Genomic DNA, 16,998 nt, shown 5'->3' on the forward strand with positions numbered 1-16,998 from the left:
AAGAAAGAAAGAAAGAAAGAAAGAAAGAAAGAAAGAAAGAAAGAAAGGCGGATGACATTAGATTTTTCATGGCTTGAGTTTCTGACATTTCTTAATTCTCTTGAACAAGTTGACAGAATCTAAAGCATTCTATATGGTACAGTAAACAGTATACCATTGATTCAGGATTTTTGTTTTCTCCCTCAACAAATGTTTATTCAGGGTTTGTTATTTTTCTCTTGAAATCATCCTTCTTCCAAGGTTTCTTATTCTTGTAGAGAGCACCATCATCCTTCTAGTCATCCAGTTTTACAGCATTATTATCATTCTCTTCTTGTTTTTTGCATTTCTTTCTTGGCTGTACTCTTTTGATCTTGTCCATTATGTGCTCAAACCAGGTATCTGCCCTTCTATTTTTTCAGCTTCCTTTTGTGTGTTGTCTTTTCTCATTAGATTGTAAAGTTCCTTGAGGACAAGGACTATATTTCATTTTCATATTTGTATCTTTATTGCTTAGCACAGCTCCTGACACATAGCAGAAACTTAACAAATATCTAGACTGATTAACTTTGTTTTATTTATTAATCAGTTGCCAAATCTTGTCATCACTATCTCCTTAACATCACTCACATCTATACTTTTTTCTCTACTTATCTAGTTCACTTGTCACCTGGACTGTTGTATTGGTCTTTGTGCCTAAAGTGTCTTTCCACTCTGATCCATCTTCCTCACATATGTTAAAGTGATTTTTTAAAGAAGGACAGAACTGACCATTTCTCTACCCCATTCAATAAATTCTGATGGTTCCCTATTGCATCTAGAATTACCTATTTTTTCCAGTGGGGTATTTAAAGGTTTTCTTAACCAGACTTTAACCTACTTTTTAAATTTTATTATATATTACTCCCCTTTACTTACTCTAAAATCTAATCAAACTAGCCATCTGTTGTTCCCAAATAACACTTAGTCTCCCATCTCTGAGAATTTTCATTGACCATTATTTAGCATTGGAATGTCCTATCTCCTCACTTTCATATTTTAAAAATCCTTTTTTTCTTCAAAATTCAGCTTAAATGTCACCTTCTACATGAAGCCTTTCCTCTAACCCTCAGCTGCTAGTCTCTTTCCCTTTATAATAATCTTATAGTTATCTATTGTTTAGTCTGAAAATAAGTACATACATACATACACACATATATGTGCGTGTATATATAGACATATCCATACACATACATACACACATATATGTATATACATGTGTGTATATGTGTGTGTGTGTGTATAAATACATATATATAGAGAGAGAGACAGAGAGAGAGACAGAGAGACAGAGAGAGAGAGAGTTGTCTCTCCTGATATAATGGTTGGTGGTTGGCTATTGTCCTTCATGCTTGAAGAAGACCAGAATGACATCACTATGTCGGGGTCAAGGTACAGTGTGTCCAACTGGGACTGATTGAACCAATAGAAGCTCAGAATTCTCTACCACAGGTTGGGCACAAGTAGTCCACATGAACATTTGGAGTGGGGATGTCTCTAAATTTCTTTTCAGATACTGCAATTATGCTTTGCTCATAGAGCAAAGCCCTTTCTTTGATGCAGGCATGCCATGCTGGGTGGTCCTTTGCTAGTGTCTCCTATGTCTCACATTTTATTGCAAAGTTCTGGGGCAACTAGGTGGTGCAGTGGATAGAGCACTGGCCCTGGAGTCAGGGGGATTTGAGTTGAAATCCAGTCTCAGACACATAACACTCACTAGCTGTGTGCTTCTGGGCAAGTCACTTAACCCCAACTGCCTCACCAAAAAAAAAAAAGTTCATCAGAGAGAACTTGAGTTTACTTCTGTTGTTTTTTCTGACCTCTGTGTGAGTCCTTGTTTTCATGAGTTCTCTGTAAAAATATTTTCAACCAGTATACATTTGGTATTCAAATAACATGGCCAACCCATTAGAGTTGCGCTTTCTGCAATAAAGTTTGAATACTTATCAGTTTAGCTATAGAAAGAACCTCAGTATCTGCTACCTTATCTTGCCAGATGATCTTCAGAATCTTCCTAAGACTATTTAAATAGAAATGATTCATTTTCCTGGCATGGCACTGATATACTGTTTAGGTTTCACAATCATACATCAATGAGGTCATGATAACGGGTCTGTAGACCTTCCATTTGGTTGGCAACCTATTACCTTATTCTTTCCCACACTTTCCATCAGAGCTTCCCAAACACTGAGCTAGCTCTGGCAATGCACAGATCAACATCATCATCTATATGTGCTTTACTGGAAAGTACACTTCCCAAGGACAGCATTTAAAAGTTCTCCATTTGCTATAACTGATGGTTCCATGTATAGATGGTGTGATTTGGGCTGGTGGAGAACCTCTGTTTTTTTGGTATTATCAAGGAAAAATTAGCACAAGAAGCAGTGAGTTGATTCATACTATACTGTATCTCAGCCTCAGAGACAGAATTGAGTGCACAATCATCTGGGAACAAAAAGTAGCACTCTTAACTCTCCCTCCACTTTAGTCTTGGATTGCAGTCATGCTAAAAAGGATGGGAAGAAGCACACAACCCTGCTTCACTTCACTGGTGACTGGGAAAGTGTGAGAGAAACATCCATTACCCAGAACCCATGCAAGCATGCCATGCTGAAACTGTCGTACAATATGGATGAATTTCTGTAGGCAACCATATTTTGCTATGATTTTCTACTAGCCCTCATGATTGACAGACAGTATCAAAGGCTTTGGTCAGATCAATGAACATGGTGTACAGAGCTCTGTTCTGCTCCTGGCATTTCTTCTAGAGTTGTTGGACAGCAAACACATATTGACTGTTCCTCAGCTCTTTCTGAAGTCATGCTGGTTTTTAAATAGATGACCATCTTCTATGTCAAGGATCATCTGATTAAGGAGTACTCTGGCAAGAATCTTGCTGGCAGTACTAAGAAAGAGAACTCCCTATGATTGTCACAGGGCAATCTATTTCTTTTTCCTTTATAGAGATGGACAATGGAGGCATCCTTGAACTCTTGCGGGATAACCTTATTTTACCATATATAACCCAGAAGATTTCTGTAGAAGCAGTGGACCCCTTGCCTTGTAAAACTTAGCTGGGATAAAATCAGCACCAGACACTTTGCCACATGAGAAGAGCCTACTGTCATTCAAAACTTCTTTATCAATTGGAAGTTCAGCTAGAGAGGGATTGACTTCAACCCTAGGTGTATAGTCAATAGCTTCAGTATTGGTTATTGATGTTATGTTAAGAACAATATGGAAGTGTTTGGCCCATCTGCCACAGTATGCAGGTCAGGGTTAGGTTAAGGGAAGTAGGCAATTTTTAAGGCAACTTTACTAGCCCTTTCCTCACACCAGGAGATAAGCAGTGTAATCCTTAAAAAAAGGATGCCCATACAGCTGTCAAATCCCCCTGCTGCTTCATTCTTGTGAAAAGAAACCTTGTTTCTTCTAATAGCCTTGTCTACCTGTTTCCAGGGTTATGACTACAGCTCCTAGTGTATCTGTACCTGTTGTTTTATCATTTTCCCATTACCACAGGAATTGGAGGTAGGCAAAAATGGTAAAATGGTATGAATGATGTCTTTTGACTTGAGCATAAATTGGATTTAAGTGAGGCAGAGTTGCTCAAAGTTGTTGGCCTCATTCTCCCTTCCAGAGTCATTGATCCTGTGGCAAGAAAAAAGGTCAAGATGATTGGTATTGGCTCAGAACTCAGTGCATTACCTTGTCATCTTTGATGTCAAACCAAGGTCTAAACTCTCCACAGTGTCTGCTTCCACCATCTCCTTGTCCAATTGGAACAAATTGTTCACATCCACCTCTTCCACTGCAGAAGACGTTATATGCTTGTCATGGATACCTCCACCTCCTTACTCACCAATGGTTTTGAGGCATGCTGGTTGCTCTCAACCTAGTTTAGGCTGTCTGCTGAAACAGTTTACTAGGGTGTGGCCTCTGTGCATAGTACAGCTTCTTGAATCCACAGGTGAGAGTTGGGTGGCAGGTGGACAAAACCTGAAAAAGGGCTTAGTAGCCCTCACACTAGAGGTATCAGTCTTCTCTGCACACCCTATTGATAGAGTATAAGCTGCTTGAAGGAAGGGCCTATTGGCCTGTTTCATTTTTGTCATTATATCACCAGAACCTAATAGACTACCTATGTTGTCTATATGAGAAGAATCAGTAGTTAACTATCAGAGGCTGGAATAGTCCCAATACATTGTAGGAATCATTGTGCATAAGAGAGTATGCTGTAACTAAATATATTATTTCTATATGTAATAGCCCTTGATAGCTCACTTATCTGGGATATAAGTCTATTTCTGAGAAAATGAACTGCTGATTAGAGTTTGCCTCAGCAGTTAGTTCACTTGTCTGAGGCTCAGGTCTTCTCAGAGTTGTGAAAGCTAATCTGACTCAGAGAGCATTGTTCCACATTTTGAAATATAAAAACTATAATAGACTGGAACAATATGGACATCAGAACTCTTTTAAGATGATAGGTCCAAGGTAATTTATTTGAATGTTGATAGAAGATAAGAGCACTATTACTAAGCATAAGCTAAAGTGGGGTCTTTTACAGAGAGGATGCAGGGTCTGATACAGAGTGGGAGTGGGAGTGGGAGAAAAGAAGATGAAAATACGTTTCAAAAGTGAATCAGCTAAGTTTGAAGCTGGAAATAATGAATAGGTGTCATCATCTTTTTCCTGAAGGAACATAGCACTATTTCATTTGGTGATACAGCATGACCAATGAGATGTTAGTTAAGCACTGAATGGATAAACGGACTTAGCAGTGGAAGAATCTATTACAGAAGTTATTTGCATCAAGGAACTTTTATGACAAATTCTTTGGGTTGAAGGAGAATACAGAATTTCAGAGTTATTCATTATCCCAAGCACATGAGCCTTCCTCAGTCATGTTTTCCATTTTAGATTTCAGTGTTTGTTCACTATCCTTCACAGATAGAATACTTTAGAGGGAGAGTGTGGCCCATGTTTATGTTTGGATTTTTGCATGGTTAACATTCATGCATTTGCTTTAATTTGACTACCAATGATGTTATTACTATTTGTTTTACCTTATTATTAAGTAAATGTTTGTTTTTAAGATCTAAAGACATTATCATGATAAATGTAAATAGAAGCAAGAAAGTGGGAACTCAGGAGCTAATGAGGTTAATGAGGGAATGTATTCCCTCTCAACAGGGTTATCCCTAGGATTCTAAGATAATTTGACCATAATCACATAGTAGTAGATTTTATTTGCTAATCTAGACTTTATAATGTGAGGTCTTATTGGAGCAAGCAAGCCAGCTGAAAGAGTAAGCAGGTTTTCATTTGCCCTATAGGATAGGTATGAGATCCTATAGTGTGAATGATCACCTCATTCACTACCAGGGAGTAAAATGGTCTATAACAGAATATTCCCTATTCTACCTGTTTATAGAGTGATTGTACCCAGGGCAGTATAATATAAAGAATTTTTCCCATTTGCTTTATAATAATTTATAAAGTTTATAAAATTTTAAATTAATTTATTAATAAAATATAACAAAATATTAATGTTTAAATAATAAATTTATAATATATAAATATAAAATTATAGATTTATAATAACAATTTATATTTCTAATTATAAAATCTGTGAATAACCAAGTCAAGTGTTTATATATAATACTTTCTTACTCTATTATTATGGCCTTTGTGTTCTTTTAAAAAAATTGACTTCCAATATTTCCCTTTTTCTAATTTTATTGATTAGTTCAATATAAATATTATTTTCCTTAGACTTAAGTTCTCTAATTCATGATGCTTGTATAGTAATCATGTTGTTTTTTGAAAATCCTTTTGGTCTAATCAAAATATTAGTCACTTTAGCTTTTGATCTTCTCCCAAAGGTATGCAATGCCATGTAACCACAAATATAAGAATAAATGGCTGTTAGCACCTGAAGAAACAGTGGTAAATTTGGCAGAATCTTGATATAGTAAGAACTAACTTCAGTTTATCCAATATTTCATAATATTTATGAATTGGTCTTTTGTCATTTTTATGATAGACGGCTTGATTCAATGCCAGAGGCTTAAGGGTTCATGAGGAATAAAAATTAAAAAAAAAAAACAACTCGACAATAGTTCTGTCACAAAATGCCATATACACAAGTTGGATCAAAGCAATTTTTACGAATATTTGTGTATTTACTGTATGCCAATTGTTCTTATAGGTAAAACTCTAAAAGAAAAAGGTTAACAGAGGGCTAGGAGCTTCTAGGTTTTCCTGGTGCCAACAGAGTGAGTAGAGCAGCAGACTCCCTGGGAACTACCTGGAGAGTCAAACTACAGTTATATAGATCTAGAGGAAGCACAGAGGGAGGAGAAGAATGATCAGAGCATGGAACATATGAGAGAACATGGGTTTGACATGAAACAAGAATGATTAGCAATCAGGGGAGGCAGATTAACAATATGGAATATATACCTGCAAAAAATTAGGCAGTTGAAAAGGACTTTGATCTTCTTCTGCTTCTGGGAGCCAAGATGGTGGAGTACCTCTTAAAACCCAGAAAATATCACCCCAGGAAAAACTCTGGAATATCTGAGCCAGCAAAAGATGGGGTGGAGCAGTCTTATAGCCCAGGAAGATTGGGTAATTAACAATAAAGGCCCTTCTTACTCTGGGGGAAGGGGAGCATCATGCAATCCAGTGCTGATCTCATCTTAGCATACCAAGTGAAGATCCTGAGATGCAGGGTGATAGAACAGGCAACCACCAACACAAGGACCACTGAGTACCTCAGCACAGGCAGGGGAACTGGTAGACAGTAGCTCAGAAAACCACCACATGCACCAATGTTCTTGAGAAGCCAAATCTCCTTGTGCCTCAGCAAAATTCTGGGAAGAATAACTCTAGGAAGCAAAACTGCAGGCTTACAGACATCCTCCAGCAACCAAACATTCAAGAGCAAAGCCTCAGTGAGCAAGAGCCAAACATTTAAGTGAAAGGCCTGGATGAGCAGCAGTCAAACATATGACTGCAAGGCTTGGGTGAGCAGGTGTCCCCCAGGGGCCAGACTTATCACCCACAGCCCAAGAGCTCCAGTGTTGCTGATCCCAGAACAGCAACAGGTAAGGTGTCAGGACCCTACAGGCTGCAACTGCCAGCACCTGAGGTTCCAACACACAAAGTCAATGACCAAGTCCTGGGCTCCCAGCACAAGAAGCTTGGATCAGTGCCCCCTGTGCTCCAACAGGAGAACTCAACTTTTATTAAAAGTCAGGAAATAGGCAAATATCATGATCAAAAAGCAGAAATGAACAATGACCACAGATTCTTCTGATGGGGACAGGGAAGATCAAGGCACAAATTCAGAAGAGAACAACATTGTCAATATACCCATATCCAAAACCTCAAAGGGGAATGTGAACTGGGCTCAAGTCCAAAAAGTCTTCTTAGATGAACTCAAGAAGCATTTTAAAAGTCAACTAATAGAAATAGAAGAAAAATTGGGAAAAGATATAAGAGGTATGCAAGAGAGAGTCAATAACTTTGAAAAGGAATAACAAAAATTAAATGTAGAAAACATGTTCTTTAAAATATAGTTGGCTAGGGCAGCTAGGTGGCACAGTGGATAGAGTTATGGCCTTGGAGTCAGGAGCAAGTGAGTTCAAATCTGGCTTCAGACACTTAACACTTACTAGCTGTGTGACCCTGGGCACATCACTTAACCCCATTTTCTTCACAAAAAAAAGAAAGAAAAAATACAATTGTCCAAATGGAAAAAAGTACATAGAAGAAAACAACTCCATAAAAAATAGAATTAGCTAAATACAAAAGGAGGCACAAAATTTAATACAAGAAAACATATCATTAAAAATTAGAATTGGGCAAATGGAAACTAATGACTTTATGAGAGAGCAAGAATCAGTCAAATAGAAACAAAAGAATGAAAAAATAGAAGAAAACATAAAATACCTCATTGGTAAAACAACTGACCTGGAAAATAGTTCCAGGATAGACAATTTTAAAATTATTGGTCTACCTGAAAAAAGAGCCTGGACAGTATCTGTCAGAAAGTCATCAAGGAAAACTGCCCTAAGGTCCTAGAACCAGAGGGTAAAATATTCAACAAAAAATACATTAAAGAAAGAGATCCCAAATTGAAAACATCAAGGAATATTGTAGCCAAATTCCAAAATTACCAGGTCAAAGAGAAAATATTGCAAGCATCCAGAAAGAAACAATTTAAATATCATGGAAGCACAGTTAGCATTATGCACGACCTTGCAGCTTCTACATTAAAAGATCAAAGGGCATGGAACATGATATTCCATGAGGCAAAGGAGCTTGGATTGCAACCAAGGATCAACTACACAGTGAAATTGATAATAATCTTTCAGGGGAAGAGATGGATATTCAATGAAGTAGAGGACTTCCAAACCTTCCAGATGAAAAGATCAGAGCTCAATAGAAAAAGTGATCTTCAAATAAAAGACTCAAGAGAGGAATAAAAAAATAAACAGGAAATAAAAAAACAACATGCTATTAATAAGGGCAAAATGTTTACATCCCAAGAAGGGAAGATGATACTTATAACTCTTGAGAACTGTATCATTATCATGCCATTTAAAAGAGATGTACATAGACAGAGGGCATTGGTATAAGATGAATTTGATGTGATGATTAAAAAAAACAATCTAAGTAAGTGGTGAAAAGGGATTGTTTGGGGAGAAGAGGAAAGCAAGTGGCAGACAAGAGTAAATTACATCGAATAAAAAGGCACAAAAACCTGTTACAGTAGAAGGAAAGAAGGGAGGGAGATGAACATTGTTTGAACCTTGCTCTCATCAGATTTGGTTAAAAGTATAATAAGTTAGGCATAGAAATCTAACTTACCCTATAGGAAATAGGTTCCCTATAGGAAATAGCAGGGGAAAGGGAAAAGAAGAGGGGGGATGAATAGAAGGGAGGGAAAAAGTAGAAAGGGTAAAGGTGAAGAAAAGAAAGGGGGCTAATAGAAGGAAAGGCAGACAGAGGTAGGTGGTGATCTAAAGCAAAACTCTAGTGAGGAGAGAAAGGGAGAAAGGAGAGATAAAAGTATAAACACGGGGGTAAATAAGATGGAGAGAAAGATACAGATAGTAATCATAACTGTGAATATGAATAGGATTAACTCTCATATAAAATGGAAGAGGAGAGAAGAGTGGATTAAGAACCATAATGCTACAATATGTTGTTTACAAGAAACCTATTTGAAGCAGAGGGATTCACACAGTAAAGATAAAAGTCTGGAGAAGAATATATTATGCTTCAGCTGAAGTAAAAAAAAAAAGAAAGAAAAGAAAAAGAAAAAAAAAAGCAGGGGTAGCAATCCTGATCTCAGACAAAGCGAAAGCAAAAATAGATCTAATTAAAACAGATAAGGAAAAGAACTACATTCTGCTAAAGGTACCATAGACAATGAAATAGTATCATTACTAAACATATGCACCAACTGGTATGGTATCCAAATACTTAGAGGAGAAGTTAAGGGAGTTACAGGAAGAAATGTTTAACAAAAGCATACTAGTGGGGTATCTCAACTTCCCCCTCTCAGAACTAGACAAATCTAACCAAAAAATAAACAAGAAAGGAGTTAAGGAGGTGAATAGAATTTTAGAAAAGTTAGATATGGTTGAACTCTGGAGAAAATTGAATAGGGATAGAAAGAAATATACCTCTTTCTCAGCGATAATTGCCACCTACACACACACAAAAAAAATTGACCATGTACTAGAGCACAAAACCTCACAATCCATTGTAGAAAGGAAGAAATATTAAGTGCATCCTTTTCAGATCGTGATGCAATAAAAATGGCATGTAATAAAGGGACATGGAAAGATAGAATAAAAATTAATTGGAAACTAAAAATCCAATCCTAAAGAATGAGTGGGTCAAACAACAAATCATAGAAATAATTAATAACTTCATACAAGAGAATGACAATAAGGAGGTGACATGCCATAACTTTTGGGATGCAGCAAAAGAAGTTCTTAGGGGAAGTTTGATATCTCTAAATGCTTACGTGAATAAAGTAGAGAAAGAAGAGATCAATAAATTGGACATGTAACTAAAAAAGCTAGAAAAAATAATAAATTAAAAATCATCAATTAAATACCAAATTAGAAATGCTGAAAACCAAAGGAGAGATTAATAAAATTGAAATTAAGAAAAAAATTGAACAAATTTATAAAACTAAAAACTGCTTCTATGGAAAAAAAAAACAATAAAATAGATAAATTGATTAATTAATTTGATTTAAAAAAAAGGAAAGAAAAAAAACAAATTACCAGCATCAAAAGTGAAAAGGGTGAATTCATCACCAATGCCAAGGAAATCAAAACAATAATTGGGAACTATTTTGCCCAACTATATGCCAATAAATTTTAAAATCTTAGTGAAATGAATGAATATTTATAATATATAAATTATCTAGATTAACTAAAGAGGAGATAAAATATTTAAATAACCCCATTTCAGAAAAAAAGATGGAACAACCATCAATGAACTGCCTAAGAAAAAATCTCCAGTGTCAAATGGATTTACAACAACTAATTTCAATACTATATAAACTATTTAGGAAAATAGGTGAAGAATGAGTCCTACCAATTTCTTTTTGTGACACAGATATAGTGCTGATATCTAAACCAGGAAGGAATAAAACAGAGAAAGAAAATTATAGCTCAATTTCCCTAATGAATATAGATGCATAAATTTTAGATAAAATATTAGCAAAGAGATTACAGCAATTTATTTCAAGGATAATATACTATGACCACATAGGATTTATACCAGGAATGTAAGGCTGGTTCAATATTAGGAAAAATATCAGCATAATTGACCATATCAACAACAAAAGTAACAAATCATATGATGTCTCAATAGATACAGAAAAAGCATTTGAAAAATACAGAATCCTTTCTTATTAAAAGACTAGAGAGCATAGGAATAAATGGAGTCTCCCTTAAAATGATAGGTGGCATCTATCTAAAACCATCAGCAAGCATTGTATGTAATGGGGATAAGCTAGAAGCATTTTCAATAAGATTGAGGTAAAACAAAGATGTCTGTTATCACCATTGTTCAATATTCCACTAGAAATGTTAGCTTTAGCAATAAGAGAAGAAAAAGAAATTGAAGGAATCAGAATAGGCAAAGAAAAAACAAAAATATACTTAGAAAATTGTACAGAATGAAGTAAAAAATTACTTGAAATAACTAACAAATTTAGCCAAGTTGCAAGATATAGAATAAACTCACATAAATCATCAGCATTTTTATATATTACTATTAAATCCCAACAGCAAGAGACAGAAAGAAAAAATCCATTTAAAGTTACTGTAAACATTATAAAATATTTGGGAGTCTACCTGCCAAAACAAACTCAGGAACTACATGAATACAATTACAAAATACTATCCACACAAATAAAGTCAGATCTAAATAATTAGAAAAACATCAATTGCTCATGGGTAGGTCAAGCTAACATAATAAAAATCACAATTCTAGTTAAATTAATTTACTTATTCAGCATCATACCAATCAAACTACCAAAAATTATTTTATAGAGCAAAAAAAAGTTAAAAAATGTATCTGGAATAACAAAAGGTCTAAAATATCAAGGGAACTAATGAAAACATATGCAAGAGAAGGTGGTCTAGTTGTACTACAACTTAAATTGTATCAGAAAGCAGCAATCATCAAAACTGCTTGGTACTGGCTAAGAAATAGAGTGGTGGATCAGTGGCCATAGGTTAAGTATGCAAGACACAACAGTCATTGATTATAGTAATCTCCTATTTGATAAATCCAAAGACTCCAGCGTCTGGGATAAGAACTCACTATTTAACAAAAACTACTGTGAAAACTGGAAAATAGTATGACAGAAACTAGGCATAGACCAAAATCTTACACCTATACCAAGATGAAGTCAAAATGTGTATATGATTTAGAAAAAAAGTCTGATACTATAAGCAAAGTAGGAGAGCAAGTAATAGTTTACAGATCAGATCTATGGAGAAAGGAAGAATTTATGACCAAAAAGAGACAGAGAACATTATGAAATATAAAATGAATACTTTTGATTACATTAAATTGAAAAGATTTTGCACAAACAAAGCCAATGCAACCAAGATTAGAAAGGAATCAGAAAACTGGGAAACACTTTTTACAGCTAGTATCTCTGATAAAAGCCTCATGTCTAAAATATATAGAGAACACAAGTCATTCCTCAATTGAAAAATAGTCAAAGGATATGAAGAGGCAGTTTTCAGAGGAAGAGAAATGCAAATCAAAACAACTTTGATGTACTACATCACACCTATTAGATTGGCTAACATGACAAAACAAGACAATGATAAATGTTGGAGAAGATGTGGGAAAATTGGACAATTAATGCACTGTTGTTGGAGTTGTGAACTGATCCAGCCATTCTGGAGAGCAATGTGGAACTACGCCCAAAGGGCTATAAAAATGTGCATACCCTTTGACCCAGCAATGCCACATCTAGGTCTATATCCCAAAGAGATCATAAAAATGGAATAATGACCCACATGTACAAAAATGCTTATAGAAGCTCTTTTCATGGTGGCAAAGTATTGGAAATTGAAGGGATGACCATCAATTGGGGAATGGCTGAACAAGTTGTGGTATATAAATGTAATGAAATACTATTGTGCTATAAGAAATGATGAGCAGGCAGACTTCAGAAAACCCTGGAAAGACTTATATGAACTGATGCTGAGTTAAATTAGCAGAAGCAGAGGAACATTGTACATAGTAACAACCACATAGTGCAATGACTGACTTTGACAGACTTGACTCTTCTCAGCAATGCAAGGATATAAGACAACTCCAAAAGACTCATGATGGAAAATGCTATCCACATCCAGAAAAAGAACCATGGAGTCTGAATGAAGTTGGAAGCATACTATTTGTTCTCCTTTTCTTTTGTTATTTGTTTTATTTCTTCTTTCTCATGGTTCTTCCCATTAGTTCTCACTCTTCTTTACATCATGACTAATGTGAAAATTTGCTTAATATGAATGTATCAGTAGAGCCTACATCAGATTGCAGATTATTTTGGAGAGGGGTGAGGAGAGGAAGGGGGCAAAAATTTAAAACTCCAAATCTTATGGAAGTGAATGTTGAAAACTAAAAATAAATAAATTAATTATTTTTTTAAAAAAGAAAAGAAAAGGACTTAGAATTGTTTCAAAAGTTTTAGTCAGAATATATGAGCATCCCAATAGCCAGGTGAACTGAAGGTCAGGGGATCAATAAGATGCCAGTAATGACAAAACTTTTGATAGCTTGGCACAGTTTTTAAATTAAATTTTTTTTTTAGCACCACAGCTAGCACCATCATACAACCCATGGTATTCAAGGAACTGGCAGATGTGATTATAAAAATCATCATCACTGGATCTTTAAAAGATTTTAGGGACCCAAGGTGGTAGCCCAAATAAATAAAAAGTCAAATGGCAACTATGCAATTTTACAAGAAAAAAAAGATATAGAGTATAAAACGTAGAGGTCAATGACCTTTATTGATTTCTGACAAAATTCTTAGACATATGCAAATGATAGCTAATGAATATTTTAAGGACAAGGTCATGGCAAAGGATCAGTGTGTCTTCAACAATCAATAAACAAACATCTATTTAGCACCTACTGTGTGCCCAGAACTCTTAAGTGATATGTATGTCAAAAGGAGAAAGGCCCTACCTTCAAGGAATTTATATTCTATGGGAGAAAAGAGAATGTATGTTCACTGTTAAGCAAATACAGTATATATGAACATATATTTAGTATATGTATGCATCCATATTGCACACTCAAACATACATATATATGCTAAATAAGATATATACATGCATGTGTGTGCTAATGATGTGCACTAATAACAGGGGGAATCAACAGAGGTACCTTGAAATATATGATATTGGAGTTGAGCCTTGAACCAAACTAGGGATTCCACAAGTCTTGATTCAGGGAATCTAATTAGGAGGCTATTAAAATGGTCCATACTAAATTTTATAATGGGCTAGACTAGGAATTTTTTAGTTTGTGTAGAGAGAATGGGACTGAAGAAAGATCTATAGAGGAGTTAATAGATGCAAGACTTGAAAACTGAGTGGATATTAGGGGTATTGAGGGAAATATTTCATGAGTTAACTCAGTTTCTAAATCTGCGACTTTTCATTATGTACATTAATGAGTTACATTAGTTCAAGTTACAAAGTGGACTGCATATTGTTACATTATATAAGTTGTGAGATTATAAACCTTGTGACTTTGTGAAAGGGGACAGAGGCATAAAACTCTCTCCATCTCTGTCTCTGTGTGTGTTTCTGCATGTCTCTTTGTCTCTCTGTCTCTCTGTCTCTCCCTCTCCATTTCCTCCCTCCCTCCCTCTTTTTCTCTAGGCCAATCTATCATCTTTGTCTATCAGTGCAATAATACATATGCAATTTCCTTATAGAAATTAGACTGGTTAAAGGGGGCAAACTGAAGGTTCATGGATTTTAAGTGATTTTGGCTCATTGAAGCTTGTATTTTTACAATGAATACATACTATAAACATATACATGTATGTATACATACACACATACATATATGCATATATGTATTGGTGATGTTCAATTGTATCCCACTCTTAATGACCCCATTTGAAGTTTTCTTGGCAAAGATACTGGAGTGGTTAGCCATTTTCTTCTCCAGCACATTTTACATATGTGGAAAACTGAGGCAAACAGGGTTAAGTGTCTTGCCCAGGATCACACAACTAGCTATATCATCTACATTATATCAAAATCTATATCAATATCTATTTCATCTATCTCATTTGTCCACATTTATTCATTGCAAAAGAAAAAAAAACAAGCTTCAGTGAGCCACAAGCAACTTAAATTCAGAAATTGTCAGCTAATCCTGCTTAGTCAGTTCAATCTCTATGAAGAAGTGTCATAAGTGTTAATTTGTTACCCTGTAGTTGAATTATTATCCATATTCTGGACACTCACACATTGTAGACAAATTTATCTTTAAATGTCATCATATTTCTTTTTATTGTAATCACCTCTGATACCTTGTGTATTAGTAGGAGCTTCCTGACATTATTCTATTGACTTTTTATAATTACTTTGTCTTCTATTCCAGAAGGAAGCATGCCATCACACTTTCTTCCATCAGCAAAGAGAACAAAAGAAAGGAGGTTCTGGATGGCAGACATACAATGAAATTTCTTTCCTTAATAGAAACAGCCTTTTGAAGGCAGTGGAAAGAGGTCAATGGGAGATTTGAGGGGGTAATGGAAATATCATTGGCAAGCAGGAACATAGGGGGCTTGAAGAGCATGCTTCTAAACCCATAAAGCTGAATGACTGGGTCCCATATTTGTTTTTTTTCCTTCAAGGATCTTACATTTTAATGGGGGAACAACACATAAATAATCAGGGTGGGGCTGAGGGAGGTGGAAGCATGGCATTAAGATTCAGAAAGCCAGAAGTACAGCTGGGAGGGGAATGAAAGTTGGCTAGATTGGGCCTGTCCCCAAAATAAAGACCCCAGGAGGAACTCATCCATAGTAGAAGAGGGTCAGCACAGCAGAGGGATGTTCCAGGTTGATAAGACCATGAGGGTTGATGGATATTCCAGAGAAAAGAGGCTCCAGGCCCTGAAGGAAGTTCTAGGGTTTTTGACTGCAGATGAGGCATGGTGTTGAAGTCTAAAAAGTAAGAAGCACCACTGGGAGGGGAATGCTACTTGTCCAAAGTCCTGTAGGGGTAATCAGCAGAAATGGGACAGGAAAACAAAGAGAAGATAACTCTTCATGTTCCACTTGAGTCTTGTATTTGAAAGTCAAATTTTCTATTCAGCTCTGGTCTTTTCATCAAGAATGCTTGAAAGTCCTCTATTTCACTGAATGACCATTTTTTCCCTGAAGGATTATACTCATTTTTTATGGGTAGGTGATTCTTGGTTGTAATCCTAGCTCCTTTGACCTCCAGAATATTATATTCCATGCCCTGTAGTTCCTTAATGTAGAAGCTACTTAATCTTGTGTTATCCTGATTGTGTTTCCACAATATTTGAATTGTTTCCTTCTGGCTGCTTGTAATATTTTCTCCTTGACCTGGGAACTCTGGAATTTGGCTACAAAATTCCTGGGAACTTTCCTTTAGGGATCTCTTTCAGGAGGAGATCAGTGAATTCGTTCAATTTCTATTTTACTCTCTGGTTCTAAAATATCAGGGCAGTTTTCCTTGATAATTTCTTGAAAGATGATGTCTGTGAGGGACTGTCTGATGTTGGCAGCTGCCAGTTGGGTGCTGTGGCACGGGTAAGGTAAGATCTGGGTATTTTGGAAGTCGAGGCAGGGACTGTGGTAGGCAGAGTCGTGTGTACTGGGATGGGCTGGATTCGGAGAAGCCATGAGGCAATTGGGCAGTGCTATGAGATAAGCTGGGTTCAAGGAAGTAGCCGAGCCTGAGCTCCTGAGGCAAGGGGCGGTGCCACGTGGGAATGGGATGGCAGAGGACTGAGTTCCCTCTGCTTAGTCCCCTCCCTATATGCAACGTCATCCCCAGATGCCTCTTGTGACCTTCCTGACCTCGTGCAGCACTGACCCAGTCCCCTCCTGAGTCTGACTTCCTAGGTCACATACTCTTGTCTATGCGTCAATCCCAGATGCCTCCTTCCTGTATCCAATCCTAGCCTCCTACGTCACTCCCTCCCCCCTTGGTGTGCTAAACTCAGACAGCCCCTTCCGGTATCTGACCCTACAATCATTGGCTAGTAGCGGGCTGGGGAGGAGGGGCTAAGTAGGTACTTAGGAACAAGCGTGGTCAGAACACACGTGCGCTCTCCCCTGGCTCCTGCTCTGTTGCTCTGGCCTTGCTGCTTGGGCTTGCTATGATGGTTTGCTGTGTTGGCCTCTGAATAAAACTCTGGAGT

The sequence above is a fragment of the Vombatus ursinus genome, unplaced genomic scaffold, assembly GCF_900497805.2.
Source record: "Vombatus ursinus unplaced genomic scaffold, bare-nosed wombat genome assembly UNPS02000582.1, whole genome shotgun sequence".
NCBI classification, from domain to species: domain Eukaryota; kingdom Metazoa; phylum Chordata; class Mammalia; order Diprotodontia; family Vombatidae; genus Vombatus; species Vombatus ursinus.